The 24,745-nt window shown below is 30.3% G+C and overlaps 1 protein-coding gene across 2 annotated transcripts in view; it reads right to left on the reverse strand.

The window, feature by feature from the left end:
* Positions 1-1,951: 1,951 nt before the first annotated feature.
* LOC125067199 (homeotic protein ultrabithorax) overlaps positions 1,952-24,745 on the reverse strand; it is a 119,352-nt gene continuing 96,558 nt past the window's right edge. Inside the window, exon 3 of one of the 2 annotated variants that reach the window (XM_047675648.1) lies at positions 1,952-3,133. The gene's annotated coding sequence lies outside the window, so the exon portion shown is untranslated. Of the gene's footprint in view, positions 4,161-24,745 lie in introns of both variants that reach the window. The other variant, XM_047675647.1, reaches the window with a different exon arrangement.

The raw sequence follows: 24,745 nt of genomic DNA on the forward strand, positions 1-24,745 counted from the left end.
GTTAATACCCATATGAGTATAATAGGACATAAAATACGTATAAATAAGGATAGATTGCTTTTGTATTGTTTTCCATGAAAACAGGATAGGATATATGTTTATTTTTTTTCATTATAAAATAGGCAAAACAAAAATGCTTTGGATTATACTATGCATCTGACTACATTGTACACGCCTCCTTCATACCTACGTTCAATTAACAGTTTGTCGGATTCGTTGACTGTTGTACTGCTTCGCTCCAAAGGGCTGTAGGTAAGTTAGGAAGTTATATAATCTTCAACCTATAACGAGTCTGATTCAAAATTGATATGAGACGGATTGATAGTTAATGAGGTTTGTAGATTCAAACAAACTCTTCAGCTGTTAAGATCTGTTGATTTCATTTTTACTCGTTCATAATCACAGAGGTGAGTTTTTACACATACAAAGCACTGTAGATTTTAGGATCTCATTTCTTTAAAACTTATAGTATAATCTGCTTTATCTGTAATTAATATGAAAATAAGTATGTTAATTTCAAGCAGACAGACAGAAAAAATAATCTTAGTATTTTTTTTAATACAAGAACAAGTCCTGTCAAACGCAAGACCATATTAATAACTCAAAGCTAAAGCCAAGTTCAACACGCGCACTGCGCAATGCGATCATCAAAAACTCAAAAATAATTAATAGTGTGCTTTTTCTATTTCGTAATATTTAGGTGAGGTTGAAATAAATAAATAAACTAGTTACAGTAACAGAATTTTTATTTAATGCAGATCCATCTTGCACTGTAGCCGATATTGTACAAAAAATTATAATATCGCTTTTCATTCATAATATTATCGGTAATATATACATAATTGTATAATATTACACTTTCCACACAGTTACAATTGTAAAACACAAACATTTAAATCATTTTAACTAGAATCCCTCGAGTTTTAAGTATTTCTCTTCATTATTACTAATTAATATTAATCAATTATAATAGGTATATTACAATCAATTGGGCCTACCTATTTACGTATGATCGATGTTTTGTTAACAAAATTTACGTATTACATCCGTGAGCACGTTCCCATATAAAATAAATAAACATTTATATACGATTGTAAAATAATAAAATAATATTTGTATAAACTTCGAAAAAAGTGTGTTACAAAACGAGTGAAAAAATTTTGAATTCCGATATTAATTTCATCTCAATGATAAAAAGCTTTATAAATAAGTTGCTTATAATATTTACAATATATTTAACGAAGTGTTACAATAAAACTTAGACGTTGATTCTTTCTTGATAAAATGAGAAATAAGTGACACTTAATCTAAATATTTGTTTCTTACGTTTATGAGTGAAACGTATGTTTGAAAGAAACAAAATAATAATGAAAATTAATTGCAAAGTTATCAGACCAATTACACGTAGGAATAACCAAAGGAACTTTTCGAGGTAATTTAATAATAAAAATAAGGATATTTTATCTCCAGACCCTCACACAGTTGAAGAAAGTCTTAGGAAAAATCACACACGATGATAATCCTGTTCGCATATATCTTAGTCGGATCAAAATCGATTTATGTCACCTCCATAAAGATAGTATTATTGTCTATGTTGAAATTAAAAATTCATATGTATGTATCATTGACGATTTTTATATGTATAAGTTTATTTGACAGTATGATTTAGTTTAATACAAACCATAATTAAATGTACCTATGTGTTATATATCCACATTTTGAATAATTAATTTGTTATTCGCAATTATATCAGGAAATATACACATACAAAATTATCACCTAACTAAATACGATTATTTTTTAAATTATTGTAATTAACAAGCTTGATTTTTTTTTAAATTCATCACGTTACATACATACATATTATTATGTGATTATTGTACGTATATAATTTAAGTATTATAATTTTTAGATGTTTCATCATAAATTACATTTCATCAAACAAGTTCGCCATGTGTCAAAATTGCGATTGGCGACAATGTTGTGCGGAACTTAATTAAAATATTCTCAATTCTTTTATTAACAAACACATTACCGGTTGAATCGAAATTATAAAGATTTAAAAGGGTCCAAAGATAAAATATAAATTATTGAAAATAAAAAATATAGATATATATTAGCTAAGAATACACTGAAATTGCATTTGGCACTTCATCGTTGGATAACTTAATAAAAGTATCGAAAGAATCACGACCAAATTTTCCACGATCACTAAATTTAAGAAGACAAATTACGTATATGTTTATAGGAATCCAAAAATATTACCACTACTGTATCTTAAAATAAATTATATTACTCCTTAATTTTAATAGCTATTCGTATACTGGGCACAACTAGTTTTGATTCTTGTCATTTTTTAAGTGACTATAGGTAAGCTAAGAATAAGTTAAGCTATCGACTAAAATGGAATATTTTCATACTAAAGCCTTTCACGTTACGTATATAGGTTCTAGGAGTGACGTCAACGTTATGGACATTCATTTATCTGTAAAATATTTATAAAAGACATTATTACTTCAGATTGCTCTAAAAGAAAGCGGTTTTATACAAATAAAGGATATAAAATGTTCGTTTATTTACCTCATATTTATACTATTCACTTTTCTGTTACATAATATTTTTACAATACAAACAGTTTTAAGACTATAATATTTGATAAATCATTTTAACGTCACGTCACGCCAGTACTTTGCAATCTTCCATATAGACACAATTTTAATTAATTTCTGAACGTATACAGACGTTGTACATCAGTTTTCAATTTTAATTCATACTAAACTTATAATTATATACACAAGTAACATTGGGTAGCACGTTACTGTATCCAACGTTATCTAGGAGTCGCACAGATTCACGACAAGTGAGATTAGACGGAGCCTTTTTTCAAAAAAGCCTTTAAGACCTTAGCAAAAATGTACATTAAATATAAGTTGCACAGATAACGTGGTACCAATATTAATATTTATTTTGCCCCCCACTATTTGGGTTAATATGGAACATTTTAGATCAGAAATGTGGCAAGTTACCGATAAACCCAATGTGTGTAGGTATTTGTACATTTTTCATTTTTTTTTTCCTTACACTAATTTTAATAAATCTTAAATAAAATTCTGTCCTGGACGCAAAATTACAAGCAGAGCTTTTTTAATTTCAAATTGTACTTCAAGAAATTAGTTGTAAAATTAATTCGATAGGTGAGATTCGAGAACAGCATCTTATTCGAATACAGGCATAGAATAACTTAAGAGCTAAATTTGCATCGATCCAACTGCGCGTTTTGGCAGATAAACTGCGATTCCGAGTGAGCGATAGTGGGGCACAATTCGCACGATAAATAAAAACACAATTCCATTTGAAGCTCGAGGCTGCGGCGCGGCGGCGTGTCCCGTGTACCTCAGCAGGCGTTCAAGATTTATACAGGGAGATGCGGAACAATATATCACGAGGCAGAACAACGCGGGAACTCAACCTATTCCTAGTGTGGAACAGCCACCGTCCCGATGGTACCGATAGTGGATCAGCCAGTCGATATCGACAATTTCGCCTTTCCATTCTCTCGATACACGTCTGTACACCGACGTCTCTATTTATAACAGTCGACCTAACGTTCACATTATTAGACAACTTCCCTAAAATATTGACAAAAGCTAATTAATATTAATAGAAACGTCTATTTAATAACAAGTCGAGATTAACATAACGTATGCATACATAACTCAAGCTAAGCGATAAATAAGCGGACATCGAAACGTGTATTTTTCATACGAGCTTCATATAATTTATAGTCGACGATGATATCGCGACTGGTTCTTTTATTTGTGAAATAGTGATACGCGGAGTGTGCTCGGTAAGCGTTACTAACGGGAAATTTTGACAATAAATCTTCGGCAGTCGATTGCCTAAGCGTTCGTGTGGGCTGGCACAAAAATTTATTCGACAGTCGAGTTTGATATCTTGATCTCTCGACGTCAAACCGAGTCGGGCGAGTGGAGTAAATCAAGCGGCAATACGACAATCCATACAGAGCACATTTTATTGCATACAAAATGGGAGATCTGGAATGCTATGACATATCACGGAGCGCGCTGACATTCACTCGCGTTGAGCCCTAACATCTACCGCCACCTACCAAGCGACAACGCATTACACGCGACGACCACCTGAAACAAAAGGAAAGCGAAATTAATAAAATGCCAATTAAAAAACAAAATTAAAACGCATCGACGTATATTATTTGCGAAATAAATTTAATTTTAATTAAAGCAGCTGTCGACGAATTGCATTCCGGTACACATAATGTATTAGAATGAAATTTAAAACACACATGTCGAGTATTAAGTACCTACATTAATAATAATATATCTTAGGTGTTAGTTGAAACGTTTCGTAAAGCCAAAAACAAAAGAACGAACGAATTAGGTATAAGTAAAGCGAGCCCAAGGCCGTCTAACCGAGTCAGTATTCAAACAGCTGTATCAGTTATAGCTCACTCTCACGAAATATTTTTAAAAGTTTAAGTTAATTTCTAGCGTAATGCGAATTTGATAAAAGGCCGTATCTCTGGCGGGCAGGCTCCGACGAGCCGGCTCTGAAATTAAGATGTAACATGATGCGAGAACGAGCAAGAGCTGCTAGATTTATTGCTATACCACTTTGCATATGCTGATTTACAAAGACTAAGGATATCGTATAGAGCTGGAACTAGTGTGACTCGTATCGCTCCACTGTGTCATTTATATCAGCTTTTATAAATAATTTGATTAAAGTTGCGTTCATTAGATCGAGATGTTAGATAGGTTTTATTTTTTTTTGTTGACTCTTTATTAAAAAGTTACATAAGTCTGTGTTAAATAATATCGACGTATCAAATATTTATTTTTTATTTAACTTTTTAATATAATTAACAATTTCATTAAGATGTTTTTCTCTTAATTTTGATATAGATAGGTATTTATTATTTTATTTAGTGATATTAACTTATATAGTGCAATATTATTTATAATATGATAATAAATTATATTTTCAGCTCTTTATAGTTCCCTCGGTGCTGATGTTGCCCGTTCGCGAAGGCGCGCGAGCGGGACGGCTGTCTCGCCGTCCGCAGTCAGCAAAAAGATATAACAGTCGTAGCACTGTATAACTCAACCGAGCTTTAACTACAGATTAAATATCATCGAATTTAAATTTTATAACAAACTAGCCATGCCCCGGTTTTCGCCGATAGACCTATACGACATTACTTACAGTTTTATTACCTACAAATTAACACTAAGATTAATTAATTTAGTCTGTCTAAATAAACTTATATATATTTTATTACTTTAATTTTATCATATACGGAAACAAAATTAGAACAGCAGTTTCTAGGTAAGCATAAATAAACAAGCGCGATGAAATGAAATGATGAAATTTTAGAATATAAGTACCAAGGTACTTAACAAATTTCTTTAAGATACCTAATTGAGCTTGGCAACAATAAATTATAAATTAAAGAAAAGTCAAAATTCGACATATTAATTCTTTGTTTCCGATCAAACGGAGCACGTACTTGAGTATTGTCTTCGTAAAATCACGCAATAAAAGCTAAAAAGATAAACGAACTACTTTAAAGAAGTCAAAACGGTACAAGACTGCTTAACTTCCTTCCTACGGGAAGTGATAAAGAAGGAGGACGCCAACCGAATAATTGATACGATAATTGTATTGCTATTACAGACACCGGCGATACCTAAGTCGTAGTCTCATGTTATACCTTAATTTATAAACATAATTTTGTACCCATTCAGTATCCTTCAATGATGAATATGGAACGTATTTAAGTAGCTTGATCTGTTAGACATAATTTTAATAACATTATAACATGATCTGTGTGTTATGTTTTTGTAAATGTCAATCAATACAGTAAAATATTTATTAAAAGCCATATTACTGATTTGTATTATATTTTGAATAAGTATATTGAAAAACTAAAAAGACCTTTGATATTACAGATTATACATGAAATAATGTTAAACATGGAAAAAACATCAGATTAAAACATCACGCAAGTCTCGAATAGTCATTTGTATTAGCTATAAAATAGTGCCAGACTAAAATAACATTGCATTTTCTCGCTCATATTGATATTAGCAAGTAATTAAAATATTTTAATGTACAATTGTATTTCAAGAAAATATAGCAACACAAAACATATTTTCGTGAGTTCAATATAGAGAGTGTTTAATGACCTAAGTTAGATAAACATCCTGAATTGAATTCTATTTTCAGGCACTGACCAGTACAAGTAAGAACAATGGAAGAAGAGCGGCAAGCGCTCCGTCAAGTGCGAGGGCCCATAAATCCAACAGGACGCGCAATTTGTTGAATTACAGCATGCGCCAGGCAGCCACCGGGCCGACGCGAAATTAGCTCCCACAGAGATAAATTGACGGCGGCCCGCTAAATAAATTATTTGGGAAAACCGAGAAAAAACGGGCGTCTTCCCTTGATAAGGGTTGCACGCATTCTACCGTGGAAATAATGAATATCGACCGCCTTGTTGCGAAACATTATGAAGCTACTTATTTAGTAACCTAAAATTGCGATGATATCGGTATCGAATGCAATTCATCTCCATTAATAATTCTGATTGAGTTAAGATAAATTTCACGGACTCGAATTTTCGTATTGACTGAATCGCAATCACTCAATTCGTTTTATCTAAACTGCAATCTGAATTATAAGATACAAAACATTAGCATCGTTCTTGAATCATTAAATTCCATACCGGCTTCTGGAATTTAATCGCTAAATTATCACTTGACGGCATTTTATCGCGCTCAAATATATCTGATGGTTGCAAACAATGATAATTTGGAAACACTTTCTTAATTATACATTTGTTTTTTTTTTAAAGGAAATTTTGCTTAGGCACGATGGGAGAAATATTTTGAATTTGAGTTTAAACATTTCGACGACGAAAAAGTTTATATTTTTTTGTTATTGAAATATTTAATTTTGATGACTATTGAAATATTATGAAGAAATGATACATTGCAACTTTAATGTACAGATTCGCTGATTATATCTATATGTGTAAAGCTCTTTAAAGTGCACTCTAGCACGTTTGTGCATTGGTAGACAAAAAGGGTTGGCACACCCTTTCTTTCAGCGGGAATTAATCTTCGTTGTATATTCGAGATTTAGCCGGCAATAAGAAAGACACATAGGTGGGCTTACCGAGGGGCGCGAACGGCAAATTGTCTCAGATTCAGTCTCCCCACCCTGGAGGATTTTATTACATTCGTTAACGCATATTAGATTAATGTGTAAACACTTTAAATTTGTATGCAAATTGTACGAAGATTAAGCACAGGCATTGCCAATTAAAAAAAAATGGAAACGCATAATAATCAAGCTGCTTATATGTATTTCAATAAATACAAAACGCAACAAGTGAAATGGCCAATGTACAGTACAATAGCCATAGTAAAGTACAGTAAAGTTAATATCTAACTGGATAAGGTCTTTTATATATTAAAATGTTCGAACATATGACAGAATGACATCGCAAAAATGCAGTTTTCCTTACAATCTTTTCCATTACCCCCGAAGTACAAGATTATAAATGAGCACAAATGCAAATGCGTTCTTCAGTTATAACCGTCGTGACTTCTGGGCCATCTCGTTTTAATAATTAAAAGTAATAATGGAATGGAATAGCAATATCCGATTTAAATACAATTTTTTTTTTATTTCATTTAAATACAACTAAAATTATAAATAATTTATTCATCAAACTATATTAACAAGTTTGACAAAATTTCGCGTTTCTTTTAGGGTACCATATTTGAAATGACTTGGGCGAGTAGATCCCACCCCTACCTGGGCTATCAATTCATCCCCACCGACATGAATGCGGGCTGTGTGACGTGCGCCCGACGCCATTTCTGTTTCTAAACGAAACATACATGTTATTTGGTTTATTATTAATAATTATTTTATAATTACAAATGTTTTATAAGTTTGTACGTAATTATATAACATGCTACATAATATCAATAATTAGGTACCTATTTTTTATATATTATAATAAGTAATTATATTATAAGGTTAATTATAATTATAATGGAAAATACATAACAGCCGTGTTGTTTACGTATTATGTTATATTTATAGTTATTTTTTTCACAGTACGATATTTTTTTATTTGAATCTTTTATTTAATTTCGTATCATACAAAAACTAAATTTCAAAAGTCTTATAACAAGAGAAACCCAAAAAATTAAATAAAAAGAGTTGAAAACAGATTTTCGTGCTGAATTCCGATGCACCCCCTGTCGAGACATTAATCAGGATTTTGGACGGGCGAAGCTAAAATTTTGAACGCTTTAAGCCGAGCGTAAATTTCATATAACATGACACTATGGAAAAAATGACACTACGTTACCTAATTCAAACATTTGAACGTATAATAACACAAACACGAGAAATATTAAAAATTTTGGACTAGTTCAAGAAATAAAATCATTTAAAAACAAATACTTATTAAGTTAACAGATATACAAATTTTAAACAATTATTAGAATTAATTTTAGAAATTTTTATTATAATTATTGTCGTATTTATATATATGTCAATACCTACTATATATGTCATTTCAATGGTGCAAAGAACAATTGTTTTGATATATATTTTTAAATGACGATTCAAATGAGCTTATAAGTACCTACTTAAATAAAGTGTACCCAATCTGACTTTAATACAATTCTAGAGACTTGTTGTAAAAATACGTTAAAATATAAATCTAATCTAATAGGACTGGTAATAAAACAATTATCGAAAATTTTTAAAAAGCACTTAGAAAGTTTTATTTGTCCCGTTGTAAACATTCACACTAGAGATTAATTTTATTTTTAGAGTCAGCTAATGCGACCGACGGACGAACTAATCCTTCTTTTTTCTTGCTATTTATTTCCGTAACACTTTGTTATGTGTCACCATTAGGCCGAATATGTGAGGGTTGCGATGTAACTATTTTAGGTACGTACATTAGGTTAACGATTACGCGGTTTTAGTTAAATTGTTTTAGTTTAAATTATTTCAATGTTGATTCATGTAGTTCATAACATAAGTACACATATAGCTATTAATTACAAAGCAATGTTTTCTCGTAAAGATATAAGTAAAAGGTTAAAAAAAGGTTTTCATAATATTACAAGATCAGGTTAACCTGGATTCGGTTACCACCTTTAGTAGTAAGTCAAACATTGTATTTATTGTCCAAATTAAGTGATATCTTAGAAAATCGTTAGGTTGACAAGACGACAATGACTTTTTGAATAAACAAGCACGCTTTGTTGCAGCATTTTTAATACATTTTTAAAACGTGAACTACACTCTACCATTTTTAATATTAAAATAATTTTATTAAGCTTGCTTGTCCTACACTATACATCAACATTCACGAACATAACTCACTTACTTAATTTAAAATCCAACTAAGAATAATAATAAAAAAAAAATTATTTTGTTGCCAAATATTGAAACGAGAAAAACTATTTAATCCGAAAACTTTTGTAGGTTGGAACGGAAAAATAAATCAGCGAGTCGTCGTCGATGCCAAGGAAATAAGACGATATTCTGCTGGCAACATTGCAGTTTATTCTACGTATACATAATCTGTCATACCTACTGCAAGTGATGCCGTCACGGACTGAGGGCGCTATTAATTATGAATAATCCGTCCGTGATAAATATCTTAGCTTATCTGTACGGTAACAAGCGGTAAGTGTTGTCGCACAGAAGCCATTTCGCGAGAAACGTTTTTCATATTAAACATGATCGCTGACTTAAAAAATTAGTTTCTTTATCTAACACTTTTGCATATATTTTGGTAATACAGTAATATCATTAGATATCTACCTATAACCATATAATATACCTGTTAATAAATTGATAATTTTCGAAAAAATACTAATTATATTATACGAGTCAAAGGTTAATTTTAATACGCTGTTATTAAGGTAATTTAAGTTGTTGTTTCAGAGTAATTTATTTTCACAACCACGTGTTGCAATATCTTATACGTGTTTATATTATAATTTCATATAAGAGCTTCTAATAGAAGTGTATTTATAATTAAGTACAGGTGATGTATTAAATAGTAAACAATGTACTCCTCAAGTAGACCTGTTTGATACGGTAGGAGATAAATGTGATACTTCATCAGCATCTCTGTCGCTACAAGCGTCTTGTTATAAATAATATTTTCGTTTAGCAGCAAAATTACAATCTTTCATTCGTTAACAAACAAGAGAGAAAATATAACAGTATCACGGAGAGAAGATTACTCCTGGGGTGTGATCTTTATTACTTAGAATCACGTGATCTCACAATAAACTATTTCTCATCACTGTTATATAGTAAGGCGCTGTATTCACACTTTATATTTTTTCCTCCATTCCTTAGAAAAATAACAATCGTGGCCATACATCAACTTCTCCTAGCTCGTTACCGAAATCACGTTTATCATAGATCACATTTGTCTAAGGTTTTATTCATCTAAGTTAATAGAAGTAACTCCAAATTCAGAGACATTGAAATTGAAACCCTTTGGTAAACTGAATAAAGGACAAATTTCAACAATAAATATATGGTTCACAGGCTAGATTTGTAAGAAAAGCTATATAGAATAGTCGCGAGCCACACACGACGAATTACGAGCGAACCCGGGCTGCGGGGGTTGAGTTATTTGACTCTGGTATATAATATTAATGATATATTATCTGTAATGATAATCTTAGTTGGATTTCTCATTCGATTTGAGAAATTATTCATCGTCTAAAAGTAATTATAAAAAAATATGCATTAAAACTTCTGTCCAAATAATGCTTGTCAACGGAATGTTGCAAGATGGCGCCGGCCCGAGACGCGATTTGTCAAAACGAAAACAAACAGCACAGAAATAGTTTGAGTTGACAAATATATAGCGTATCGCGCTCCGGCCACTCGCGATTTCAGAAGTTTATATGAATTTATACAATAATAATATGAAAAATAAAACTGATATATTACTTCCATAAAGCAAAACCAGTACGTACTTAATGTAGTAACGCTGCCGTAATTATACTTCTTACGCATTTTCATTACGTAGATTCGAAAGAAAAAGATTTAGCGCTTTTTTTTTTAACGAATCTGTAAAAAGGTGTTATATGTTTTTCAACAAGAAATACATCACAGAAAAGAGATAAATATTAAAAAGCTACTTACATTAGAGTCGAAACACGTAACTAGTTTCTGTAGATATTTGTCTAAGCAGAAGCTACTGGGAGCGGAGGAGAGATTTAGGGCGCTCACAACGGTGCGTTTGAGGCAAGTTCTAATTATATATTTTTAATACTAAATAATGTAAATATCGAATTAAAATTTGAACTCATAAAATGTCATTTTTGTAGATGAAAGGCTTCAATTTTAGTATTGTATTTGACACAAAAAGGATTTACTTCTGTCACGTGGTCAGGGACATAATACGTTTCTTTATACTACGTTAGAGAAAAACATTTCTGACTCGTAAATTGCAAGCTCTATTCGTCAGGAGAAACTTTCCCTTTCTGGAAAATAGATTAAAAATATAAGTGGTTAAGAGAATGTGTCTTAAATTGTTTCAGAGTTGTGTGTGGCAAGTATGCGCGCGACTTACAGAGGGTCGTTGAAGTTAGGCGGGACAAGAGCGCAACAAGAATAATACAAAATGTTTTTCATTTTCTTTATGTCACCCCCGGCAGTCGTAAAGGCATTAAGCGTGACCAAACTTTTGTTTGATACCAGCAATGTGAGTATGAGCGAGATGATACCTACGTTGCACTCGAAAACTTAAAACAAAGATTTTTTAAATAACAAGGTTAGATGCATCTGTTTCCTTTAAATTTTAAAAAATTGTGAAAAATATATACAAAAGAGTTTGCAATTAAACTATTAATGTGCAAATATAATATCAAACTGTCAAAGCTGAGAACGCGTCGAAAAAAATAGTGTCCAACTATTAGCTACTGAGTACACTCACATTGGTAAAGTAGTATGACGTTTGGCAAGAGTCAAGCATAGCTGTCACGCACACAAGAATAATTAAGTTGGCCCATTTGTTTTATTTTGTAGTGCGACACTCTTATCTAGTTAAATAAATAATGGTAATTCGTAATATATTGTAAGAATTATTTTATATAATATTCATTTAACCGAGATGATTTTAGTATGTAAATTTCGCTGTCTCGTAGGTAACGTTAATAATCCGCTTGTAGATATTTCATTATTTATTATATAAAAGTAAATTTCTATTAACACGACGATAAAAATAATCAATATTAAAATTAAACTACTATATAGAAGAGATAAAAAAAATCTACTAATTATTTATCGTTAGTTACATAATCTAAATGTACTAATTGAATATATTTTTAAGTTTATTTCTTTTCGATTGCAAGCACGTAACACATGTATAGGGACGTTCACATTTTTATCACGAGTTCCGATCCCTCAGATAGGGGGAAGAAACATGGATATTGAAGAATTAACTCGATTCCGGCGAGATAAAGCTAGAAAGATAAATCTTATTATCTAGCATATGTACTATTAAAGTATGTACACGCCTTTATATTATGTCGCTTAAATATACCTAAATTCTTTATTTAAATATTAAGCAACTACCAATAAAAGAAAAGAAATACTTAAATTATAAATTGCCAGTCTGTTTTGTGACAATAATGTCTTTAAAAAGTTTTTCATTCGCCATTACAAATTTAATTATAAATAATTAAAACGTTTTACGTTTGTTTACAATTATGTAAAGAGAATATTTTAAATTTTCTATTCAAAATGAAATTATGAAAAAAATGTTATCAACATACAAATTCAAATTTCGAATCAACGAAATAAAATACATTATTCAATTTGCAAAATAACGTTCCATTTTTAAATTAAATAAAACCATGTTATAGGCTAAACGTTCGTAAATCGTAAGTGGAAATGTACTCGCATGTTTATAATAAGATTATATTTTTAATTAATAAATAGATGAAGGTTCGATAAATGGAGCCAAGCGTTATCTCTTCTGTTATAAATACGATATACGTTAAATAATTAGGTGTTTTATTTATTGCCCTTATATTAACTCATTAAAACTGACAATATCTAATTAGAGGTGGTTTGAGTAAATAGACATAATTAAGAACTTTTTCAATGATGTATATCGCTTGAGGGGTTTAGATAATAAATTCATTAAGTAGGAAGTTGCCTATACAATGGTATTTCGATGTAAATTAAACTATGTAGGTATTATTAAGGGAAATTGAATTCGTAGTGTTATTTTTATAGCATGTTTGATATTTATCTTGAATATTTTACTGTTTTGGGCGGATTTTTAAAATGTTATTTATAAAGTTATTTTATTTACAAAGATATGAGGTTAGTTTAAATTCTTCAACCGTCACGGTTCCTTGGCTATTAAAATACCTACTTATTTATTTATTTTGGTATAGGTAAACGGACGCCTAGGTGCCATTGGTGGATGTATTTTGTTGAAGTTATTGAAAAGACATTGGTAAAAAATAACATAAGTATTATCTATTTCAATACAAATTCTTGTTATACTTTGAGAATATTGATGCACTAAAATAATCCATGCTTACAAATCTTTGAGAACCAGTGTCTGGATAACAGCTTAAGTAGAATGTGACTAAAAACGAAAGAATTAACGCAAAAAAGTAATACAATATCTAAATTAAAAAAGAAAATCATATTTAAATAATTATTTATCAACATTAATACGACACGACATGTTTAAATTAAATAAATCCTGTTTCGTAACGGAATTCCAAAATTGAACTTTTCTTAATAAAACGAAAAAAAGCTATGATCTTTTAAGTATTAAGATAAAAGTGATTACGGGTAACAAGAGTAATTACTTTGTTAGACGAGAAAGACGTCCGCCGAATTAACGCCTACTACTAACCCCAGTAGACATGGATTCCATAGAATAGCGTGGTTGGTGAAAATTTTGAAAATATTTTTTATTACTTACATGATAATCGGATCTAATGTATTTTAATGTCAAGTAAAGGTATAAGAGAGTTTATGAGAAACTTTTTATATAAAATGCAAGAAGGTTTTACTTCTGTCACGTCTGTTGAGCACTATATACCTACTTATATTATTTTTTTCAGGGCGGTTTTTTTTTTGTTCAGTAACATAGACAATTTTACAAAGAAGTACTTACATTTTTATACATTAATAATTAAATACAAATAAATGTTCACAAAAACTTTGATATTAAGACACAATTTTATTACTATAGTTTTAGAAACGAAAACGTTGCACAGGAAAAATAATAACATCAATTACCAGACGGTACACTATCGCAATGAACTAGAGACTGAGACCCGGGGCTACCTGTGGCTCGTCGTGATAGCCCCGTAATAATATTTTATGGTCATTACCTTTGTAAACACGGCTAAAACGTTTCACCGGCTAAAAAACGACAATTGCATTAAATAGGACGAAGATTTAAAAAAAGAACAAGAGATCTATTGACAAACCGACAATTACATTTTTTTTAAATTAGCCGTTCCTTTTTTAAAATTCGTCACGTTTCTCACAATTGCCATAGAACGTAAAGAACGCTTTGTTTCATTTTTGAAGGAGACTTGAGTTTAGAGAATGCATTTTATTTTTTAAAGAGAAAGCATAGCTCGGTGAAGTATCGTTCTAGGAAGTCGCCGACGGGATGGGGATGTGCCAAAAAGAGATAAAGTAGTTTTATTGATCTATACGGACGTTCGGGCGGCGCGAGTGTGAGTTGAATGAAACGAAGATAACTTGCCGCCCCAACATCATCCATCCCCGTCAGATGTTAGAACGTTCGTATAGCCCCATCCCGCTCGGGCCACGTGACCTAAGCAGGGTGTAACTCACCCTACAACGGCCATAACTTACTCATAGCGATAGGCGGTACTGTCGCGAAAAACATGTCCACTTTATTTTTATTTTAAAGCGGTTTTCTACTTTTCTCTATACGCTGATAAACTGGTTTATTGTGTCATTTATTTTCTTATTTTATTACCAATATAGTGACTATTATATTTTACGTTATATTCCTCATCTTCCCCGAGACGATCATTTAAATAGAGAACAGTTTAGTCTTATTTATTGCACAGATAATACATAATGTTTAAAATACCAGTGTTTATAAATATTTAAACGCTCAGTATTTTAATATTCAATATTTAGAAGAAAAAAAAATTAATCCTAAATTAATATTGTTACCATACCGGGAAATATCTTTTTATTTGGCGCTGTTCATACCAAATGTGCATCTCATAAATTACGCCGCTCCTTCATTATACCTTTCTCTTTCTCGCATTCGTCTTGTTCCTACGCTTTATTAACAGGGTCAATCCACTGGGGCCTATACGTGCTTGATAAAAAATAAATTAGAAATTTGTTATTGTTATGTTGATTATGAATGTATTTTGAGTTTATAATAACAATTTGTTTGTAACCAAACTTTCTGTTGTTTACAAAACCAGTTCTTACTGGTTTGCTTATCTTGGCTCGACTCAAAGTTTACTATTTTTTTTTTTTACTTTGGTATTGAAACATGATGATCCTATATTGACATATAATAAAGATAATTAGAATCTATCGAGTTTTTTGAATCATATTAAGTATCTTACAAACATTGAAACACAAAATGTTTATTGTTAGAATTTTATGCGAAGTTTAAAATTAAAATTTGTTAAAAGTAAGTGAGAACTACATTTAAAATATGCATTTTGTGTGTATGTATACATATTATATTATTAATACAGACCATTAAATTTTCACCTGCATATAAATTTTATTTTATTTCAAAGTAAGATTTAGAGCTAACCCACGACATTGATCTTTTGTTGCCGACTCGAAGCCATGATTATTCATAACATATATAAATATAAAGTGTATAAAATAATTTGTTCAAACAATGAAACGGTAAAGTTTAAACACGCGACAGTTCTATAATGCTTTTATTTTATCAAGTCATACGGTACCTAAGTACCTTTAATATAACGTAAGAATTCGAAATCAAATCATATGCATTAAAGTTTCATTGATTTATAAAAGGACTTAACACAGAGCAATAAATTTTTTATTTATTTCGGTACCCGTTATAAATAACGAAAAGAAAACAAACGAGTAGTTCAAAACGAGCATATCATAATAATTGTATCTGTTTACAAAATTAATTTCAAGTGGCACTAAAACCGAGCCGCAATCACGACCGAGGTGTTAACCGATCGTAAACGTCAACTTAACGATCACGATAATCGTAAACGTCTCGTAAAACAAATAATTAGCGCTGTAAACTTCTGTTCGGATAAGTCGGTTGCAACGAGAAAAAATATACGCATGTTAATGTGTGATTATTCTAGAAATAATTTTAAATAAAATATTTTATACTATTTTTTTTTTAATTTAAATGCCTGATTCAAATGTAATAATAACAGAACAGCTGCTTCAGAAGTTTAAGCTTTTTTGCTGATTTTATAAACTATAATGAATAAATTATTTTTTTTAATTTATTTTTATATTATGCTAATTTATACACGGATTTTCGTGACAGATATATATATATATTATAAAATAAATATTATTTCTAAGGGTAAAAATGTAAAATATGATTTTGTGAATATTGGATCTACGTACACTATAAGTGAGAGATTAGTTAGTATATAATTATTAATGATTAATATTATTGTTATTATAATATTATGTATTGATTACCTTTTAAATAAAAATGATTAAAAACATGTTCATACTTACGTAAGCTTAAAGAAAAAAATTAACTAGGTACGATGTTTTACCGTTTAGTGTAAAAAGCATTTTTGTTTCTCTGTTACCATAGGATGTTTGTTTTGATAATTGACTTTCATAGTTCAGCTTGGAAATAGCAATAATATTAAGAAAAATGATTAAGCGAAAATGACTGAAGTTCTTATATATAGCTATAAAAGTAATTTTACTATATTTCTTTCTAATTTGTACTTGCCACCTAAAATGTTCTTACATTATATAATATAAGCGTCAAATTAAGTTGTTTCTTTTCAAATTACTTTGTCTTAAGGATCAAGCAGCTAATATGGCAATGAACGCCATCTATTATCGAATAGTAATAAATCGATTTAGTATCGAGCCAGTATTCATTATTTTGTTCGAATTTGTTCCTTTTTCAAAGACATTGGAAGCCTTAGGTTTATTTTAAATGTTTTATTTTCATTCCACGTAAAAAACAACCAACAAATTATTTGGTTGCTTCATTTGTAATAAACAAAAATAAATATTAATAATATAAACTACTGACAATTAAGCTAAAATGTCTTAAAAAGCTTTAGACTTGTTATAAAATACTTATATCAAGTTAATTTGACATTGATGTAAAAAAAACTAAGCTGGTTTATTGTAGTAAAATACTTAAGTGCTACTTATAAAGTGACAACTCTTCGCCCATTTGAATCAAACTTTATAGCCTCATAAAACATCGCTTGTGGTAATAAAGTGATTTATCCCATAAAGTAACAGCTGATAGCCGTGATTACACACAATACGAGAGACTCATAATTTTACAACCAATTTACAAACAATAAAAGTCGGTCTCCTGTCTTATACGCCCATTCACCCTCCGATATCTCCATATTCGAGCCCAAAGTCGCAGCTCGTAAGTTTTATGGGTATTCCAATAAAACCATAACTTGTCGAGAGGCGATCGTGAACTACCCCTTGACAACTATAGATGGCGCACATCTCTCAAGCGAAGCCTAGCGCCATCTGTGAGTGAATCTCTGAAGCTTTTTATGAGTCATTTGAGGTCGTCACATCGTAAAATAAATGTTTTATGAACTCGGATGATGCCGCTAGAATAGCTTTGCGTAATCGGTACCTGTATGTCGTTATATGAATTTTATAATAGTATTCGGATATTAAATAGTCCACTACACAATTTTGAGAAAGCTAACTTTTTTAAATTAATAAACTTAAGTTTATAAATAACAAATACTTATACAATACTTGAATAATATTGCACCAAATTGGCATTAATAATTTGAATAAAAATTTAAGACGTCTTGGGCCATACAAATACAGGTAAAGAAATCCGTATTAAATAAAGGAAATTCGGATGTGTACAGTCGTATTATATGAAGTGGCTGGCAATATACGAACTGTAAATTGCATCATAAACATTCACTCGCCACCGCAGTACGCTTCCACCCGGCAAGCTTTCCCGCTTTTATTAGTACTCTCTTTCACCACAGACGTGGATGCGCTGTAGTCGATTGCCGACGATTTATGCGACATCTATCCGCGAGACGGCGAACTTCTTAGTGTGTTGACCAAAATGACGACCAGTTATTCATAATAGATAAATAAAACGCGCCAAGTTTATCAAACAATCAGCGATATATTAAATATTTAAATAAATTAAAGTAAATACCTAAAGCATAAAATGATACCGAATATATATTTATTAAATATTCATAAAAGAAAGTTCTTAGCACTACTACGATAGATGGCGTTACTAGTATTTGAAATTAAATTTGAGATTTATAATTTTGTATGATTAAACTATATTCATATTATTTATTTACGAAACATATTTTATAGGTAATATATTCCACACATGATAATTACTTTTAGTCATAAGTGTATTATGAAAAAAAAAACAGGTACCTAAGCACCTATGTCTAAATAATAAAATACATATCTACCTTATAAAAGTATTTTACATTTGAATGAATATTGGCGCTGTTAAATCAATAATTATATTTAAAAAAATATTTGTGTCTACTAACACAGACTCTTGGTTATTTAAGTCGATATGGCAAACCTATCGAGGTGAATTGTATCATTTTTATTTACTCTCTTACTCATTATTAAATAGGTAGATATTTATATTAATATATCGATGTATATGTTAATGATTATTCAATTTAAAACATTAAATAGGCTTAAAACATTAATTCTAAATCGCATATATAATCATCTCAATCTAACTTCCAACTGGTATATTATCTTATATGAAACGCTATAAGACTATTATTTTATTATAAACGCTATAACGCTATAAGACTATGTTCAACAATATTCCGAAACCCACCTAATTACATCCACAAAGCAGTTCTAATCCACTGAAACTGAACCCAAGCCTTTTACATAAATCCAATCTAAAAAGTTACCCGATATCTAGGGTAATTATAAAAGCTGGGGCGAGTGACAAATCCTCTAATAAAACAACAAGGAAATAATTCGGGCATAAATCGCCCTCTCGGTGTGAATAGAATAGCAATTATTTGGTTGAGTTGCTACTTACTCTTTCCGTATGAAACTACTACCGGTTCTCGCTTTTGAATAATTTAAATTTCTACCTGAATATCATTATTATATTTAAAACCAACCATAATTTGTCACTGATGAAAAACTGTTAAACAAATTTAGGTAAATTACCCAAATAGATATTACATAGGCAATTTAAATAGTTGTTAGGTATATCTTTCTTTGATAACCTTAAACGAATTACTTATTTGGTTTACTTTATTGATTTTATTATATAATAGGTATTCATAGAATTCTTGTAAATTCTCCGATTTTTCTCATCGAAATATATTTTTTTAGGTTCAAATATAGGTAGGTAGGTGGGTACGTATTGTCATTCTTGTTTTACGTAAGTATGTATCCCATAAGAAATATTATAAGTATAATAATATTAAGTATCGTTTACAAAATATTTCAGATCGAGTTTCAAGTGACTTTCCTTGGGCGGGGTCTCATTAAACTGCCATTCTTATTGGACCTCCCTTACACTTCATATTCTATATTCTAATGAACCATGTGACGGGTCTTTATTATTGGTCATAGATCTGATGAAATCTTAATTATAGTAGCTTCCTCCTCTTAACTAGTGTGTTGATATCAAATCGACGTAGATAAAACTGCTTTGTGTTTAGTATTTAAATTAAATTACTAATATTTAAACGAGTTTATTTACAACATACACTTCCATGTTGTATGTTAATTTTAAATAAGTATTCGAATCGAAATTCAGTAGCAATTTAATTCAAAATACCTATGTTCTTATACAAAACGAAATTACCTAAATAGAATTTTCTCTAAAGTTAATCAAAAGAGATAAAATCCAATAGGCTTCTACTTTAATCTCGAACAATACCGCGAGACAGAGTTTGGAGCAATAAAGAATGATAAATAAAGATATACGCCGTATCTCTGAGAAGACGGATAGGGGTCGCTGAGGCCCCGAGAAAAAGTTGAAGGGTTAAACCCTCTCCGGTTATTTACTAGACGGTCCCCGAAGCTACGGTTTGATAGAGTTTTTAGTTATCTCAATTTTAGGGTCGAATTTTAATAAAAATAGCTTAAATTCCCTACATGTGTATTAGAGGTATAAATAGCACGTACCTATATACCTACCTATAATAAGGTATTGTAAGTCTGTTTTTAACTTTTCCTTCAGATTTCGTTACCTTTGTTATGCTTAATAATATCTACCTACTTACTTACCTAGCAAAAGTAAGATATCATCAATAAATAAAAATTCTTATATACCTCGTTTCAACTTTAATAATAAAGAATAGTTAAATTCAAATAATTTTACTTTTGTAGCTAAACGAAATGAAAATATAATTTAAAATTATTTACGACTAAAGAAACAAAAATAATTTATTTATATAACTATTATTTTATTACAATTTTTATAAGTATACAAAATAGATGCAAAATAAATTATAGCTACGAATGAAATATCGAATACTTTTATTAAGTATATTATAATATACAATACAAAATATTTTACCATTTTTATTTATAAATTAAATAATGGTAATCTTTACACGAACTTGTGAGTACTTGTATCTATTGATACTAAATCATCGTTGAATCCATATAAAGACAATACATTTGTTATAATACCGCCGTTGCAATCCGACAAATTCTCAGAAATAAATAAAAATGTATCGCGATACATTTGAAGGAGGTCAGTTTTTTGCCGCCATAACTCTATATTTCGAATTAATTAAATAATTTCTGAAGTGTTTAGAAAATGCAATACCCATTCAAGCCCATACGTGCTTCGGATAGTAAATAGTTGAGTATAATAAATCAGCGGGGACGCATGCGCACTGCGCTACGCACTCAATTAACAACTGCGATTTCAATTAAAACGCCTCCGACAATTTATATCTTTTCTAATTTATTCACTTTTGCTTGGAAGCCCTCGATTGGTTACAGACCATTGGCCGTGCCTCGTGCCTCGTGTGTGAAGATGGTTTTTGCAATATTTACATATAAATGTTAGGATTATCCCTTGAAGAAACTTACGATAATTACACCTTCGATCTTAGCTGATGTAATGAAAGTTGTATATTGACGTAATAAAATTTGATCGTGTCGAATAAAGGCGTACATACAATGTTACTACGAACTCTAACCCATATTTAACGATTACACGAAACGAAACTGAAACTCTTAGAAAAATATATATATAAAAGCGTTCTACTTTTAAACATTTTTAAAATCGAAGATCGAAGAAAATAATATCAATCAAAGGAAGCCTTTAAGTACCCAATTATTCCCTACGAAAATAAATATAACTATACCTACTCGTCTTATGAAAACATTAAATAAAATTTAGATTTATCATTTATTTGTATAATAATTATAAATATATAGATACTTGCTCACGTAATAAATTGAGTAAAATATATATTTTTTTTGTTTTACTTACCTACCTATAGCAAGAAATACATATACCTACCTACCTACCTATTTTTTTTTGTAATTGTAGCTATAAGAGAAAGTAGCGAGCGTGCCATCACCATAAACTACTTAAACTGCACCTGTATTTTATAGTATAAATTTAGCTGAATAACTTAAATAGTAATAAGTTAGATCAGCCTGTCTCAAGCCCAACATCTGCGCCTCTTAATGACAGTCCGTCAAAGGCAGCTGAATGATGCCTGTCTCATTTATATAAAACAAACGATATAAATTAAAACCTGTTTATTAATAGATATAGCATTTATTATTATGTTTTTATTTACCTAATTGAATTATAGAAACAATTTATGGTAACCAGGACAAGTGTTCAAGCAATAGTTCTTTGACTGATAATTAGTATGTAGATATCAAATTATTATGTAAATTATAATAAGTAATGTCAGCTATTAACATAATTTATGTCTTGTTTTAATAATTAATTATATATTCATAAATTTATATAACACGTAAAAAAATTACAACCCTAAATTAATAATATATACCTACCTACTTAAATAGCAAATGAGGCATTATTTTTAAGTGAATTACATAACACCTATTAAGTACATAATGTAAGAATTTAAAATATTTTTTATGTAGATATTATTATGTAGACAGGTAATCTATACGTTCCTTAGTATGACGAGTTTTACAAAAAACAAAATAATGCATGTGGGTACGCAGAAACACTAAACAAGTACCTAATTGGTATATATGTATAAATTTAACCATCGTTAAAAGATAATTTATGCGTATTTTGTTATTCTATGCCTGCAATTAGCCTGAAATTAAATTCAACGCGAGAAAAAAAACATTCGCCAATACAACGTTTAAATATACTGTATTCATAAATAAATAAAAATAGGTATATATAACACATAGTTTTTAGGGTTCAGTAAATCCATCGGTTGAAAAAACCGACCTTTTATAGTTTCAGTCTCGTGTCTGTCTGCCACAGTATATTTTCGAACATACAGGACGAAAACGTTAAAATTTGATACTCATATAGAATACAGACATGGTAGGTAAACGTAGGCTAGATACCTACCTATATAAATAAACAAATTCTAATTTTAATTTATAATTTTTTAAGTGTTAAAAGAAATACATAATTAGATATAGGTACATAAAAATTATTTTCAATCGCATCATGTGACGTAAAAAATGAAAGTCTTTTATTTTTAAATGTAAAGTTCATAAGAGGTTAAATATAATAAAGCTGCGAAAATAAGCATTGTTTCAGTATTGCCTCATAAATCATTACTTAGGTACATTGATTCTAACACTTAAAAAATGTGAAATAAAAAACTTTACTTCTAATTTTCAGGAAAACTTAAAGGAGAGTCTTAAGTCTGTAAATTCCCACGGGAATCTTAAACGTACGGAACCATTTACAGGCTGATAAAATTCACACTTGCACATAACAGGTTTTGAAATATCTATCTTAATAGTATTTTTGTGAGACATTAAAGTAGTGTCTATAATTACAAAACACGTCACAGACATTCGTCGTAGTAAATAATATATCGCAAATCAGATTGATTTATGGTTTATTGTATAAAATTTTTACATAGTCCACACAGTATAAACAGTTACTTTTTCTACACAAACATTTACGACATCAGTTTACCATTGCACTATTTCGTTGCGTGTTTATTCGTTAAAAGTTTTGCATAAACGTTGCCACGCCCACGTTTCATGAAGACTGTTGAAAAATCTATTAAACTATCAGATTCAATGAAAGGAAAACAATGTTTTATATCAATTAATTAATTAAATGCAATGCTTTTAACACCTTAATATTGTTTCATGTTCCTTGAACTAACGAAATTAACAGTCAATAAACGTCAAAGTGATATTAAAGGCTTTTAAATAAATTAAACTATACAAATGAATATCACTCGATATCGGGACGACACTGTTGGGATTGCAATCGTAAAAACGTAACGACACATAATTTGTCACCCACAAACCACACCTCGAGTTTTACGACATTCGGTGTCATAAACCAATAAAATGAAAGTTGGAAGCGAACAAGCGATAGATAATGAAGTTTTATTGGTCAGTTTTACCGCAGTCCCTCGACGACTGTCAGGACGAGTCATAAATGCTACGTATCTACACGCAACCTAGTTATTATGCGGACAAACACTTTGTTTTAAACTTTATTGTGATTGGCAGTCACATGCGCTAATGGGTCGGCACCATATTAAAGTTTATGTCCTAGTGCCTACAAGGATTAGATACATTTGATTGTCGCAAATTGATATATGTAACTCTGTACCTACCTATACAATATTATTTTAATTATGATTAGCTGCGCATCTGGACTTTACAGGTAAGTTAAAGTTTATAGGTACTTACTTTATGGAATGCATTTGGCAAATTTCAGTTCTCTAGGCCCAGTAGTATTGGCTGTGTGTTGATCGTCAATCAGGACAAACGATTATACCTTATAAAAGATTACGAAGTAGGTATAGACAGCGTTGAGTAGGTACGCTTTATATACCTAGTCAATATCTTAGCAATTGAAGAAAATGTCAAAAACTATATTTAACTAAATTAACTAAACTAAAAAACGAGACGTAAAATTTATATAATGACTTTCAAAGATCTTTCATACCAAGTCTCAATGTATTTTTATAACTTTGTAAGATGTTTAATACCGACTGGTTATTGCCCATAAATTTAAAACGAAGTAAAAAACCACTGAAATAATATTAAAATGTTTTTATCTAAGGTGATTAATTAAGTTTCATTGAAAACCTACATGTATTTTTGCTCAGCGGTAAAGAGGAACATCGTGAGTGAAGCTACACGTCTCGATAGATATTCTGCATAACTAACAAGGCGTAATAGAGCAGTATGATGAAAAAAAATTAAGCAGTGGAGTAGACCTTTGCCCAAGGGT

The sequence above is a fragment of the Vanessa atalanta genome, chromosome 11 (genome assembly GCF_905147765.1).
Source record: "Vanessa atalanta chromosome 11, ilVanAtal1.2, whole genome shotgun sequence".
NCBI lineage: Eukaryota > Metazoa > Arthropoda > Insecta > Lepidoptera > Nymphalidae > Vanessa > Vanessa atalanta.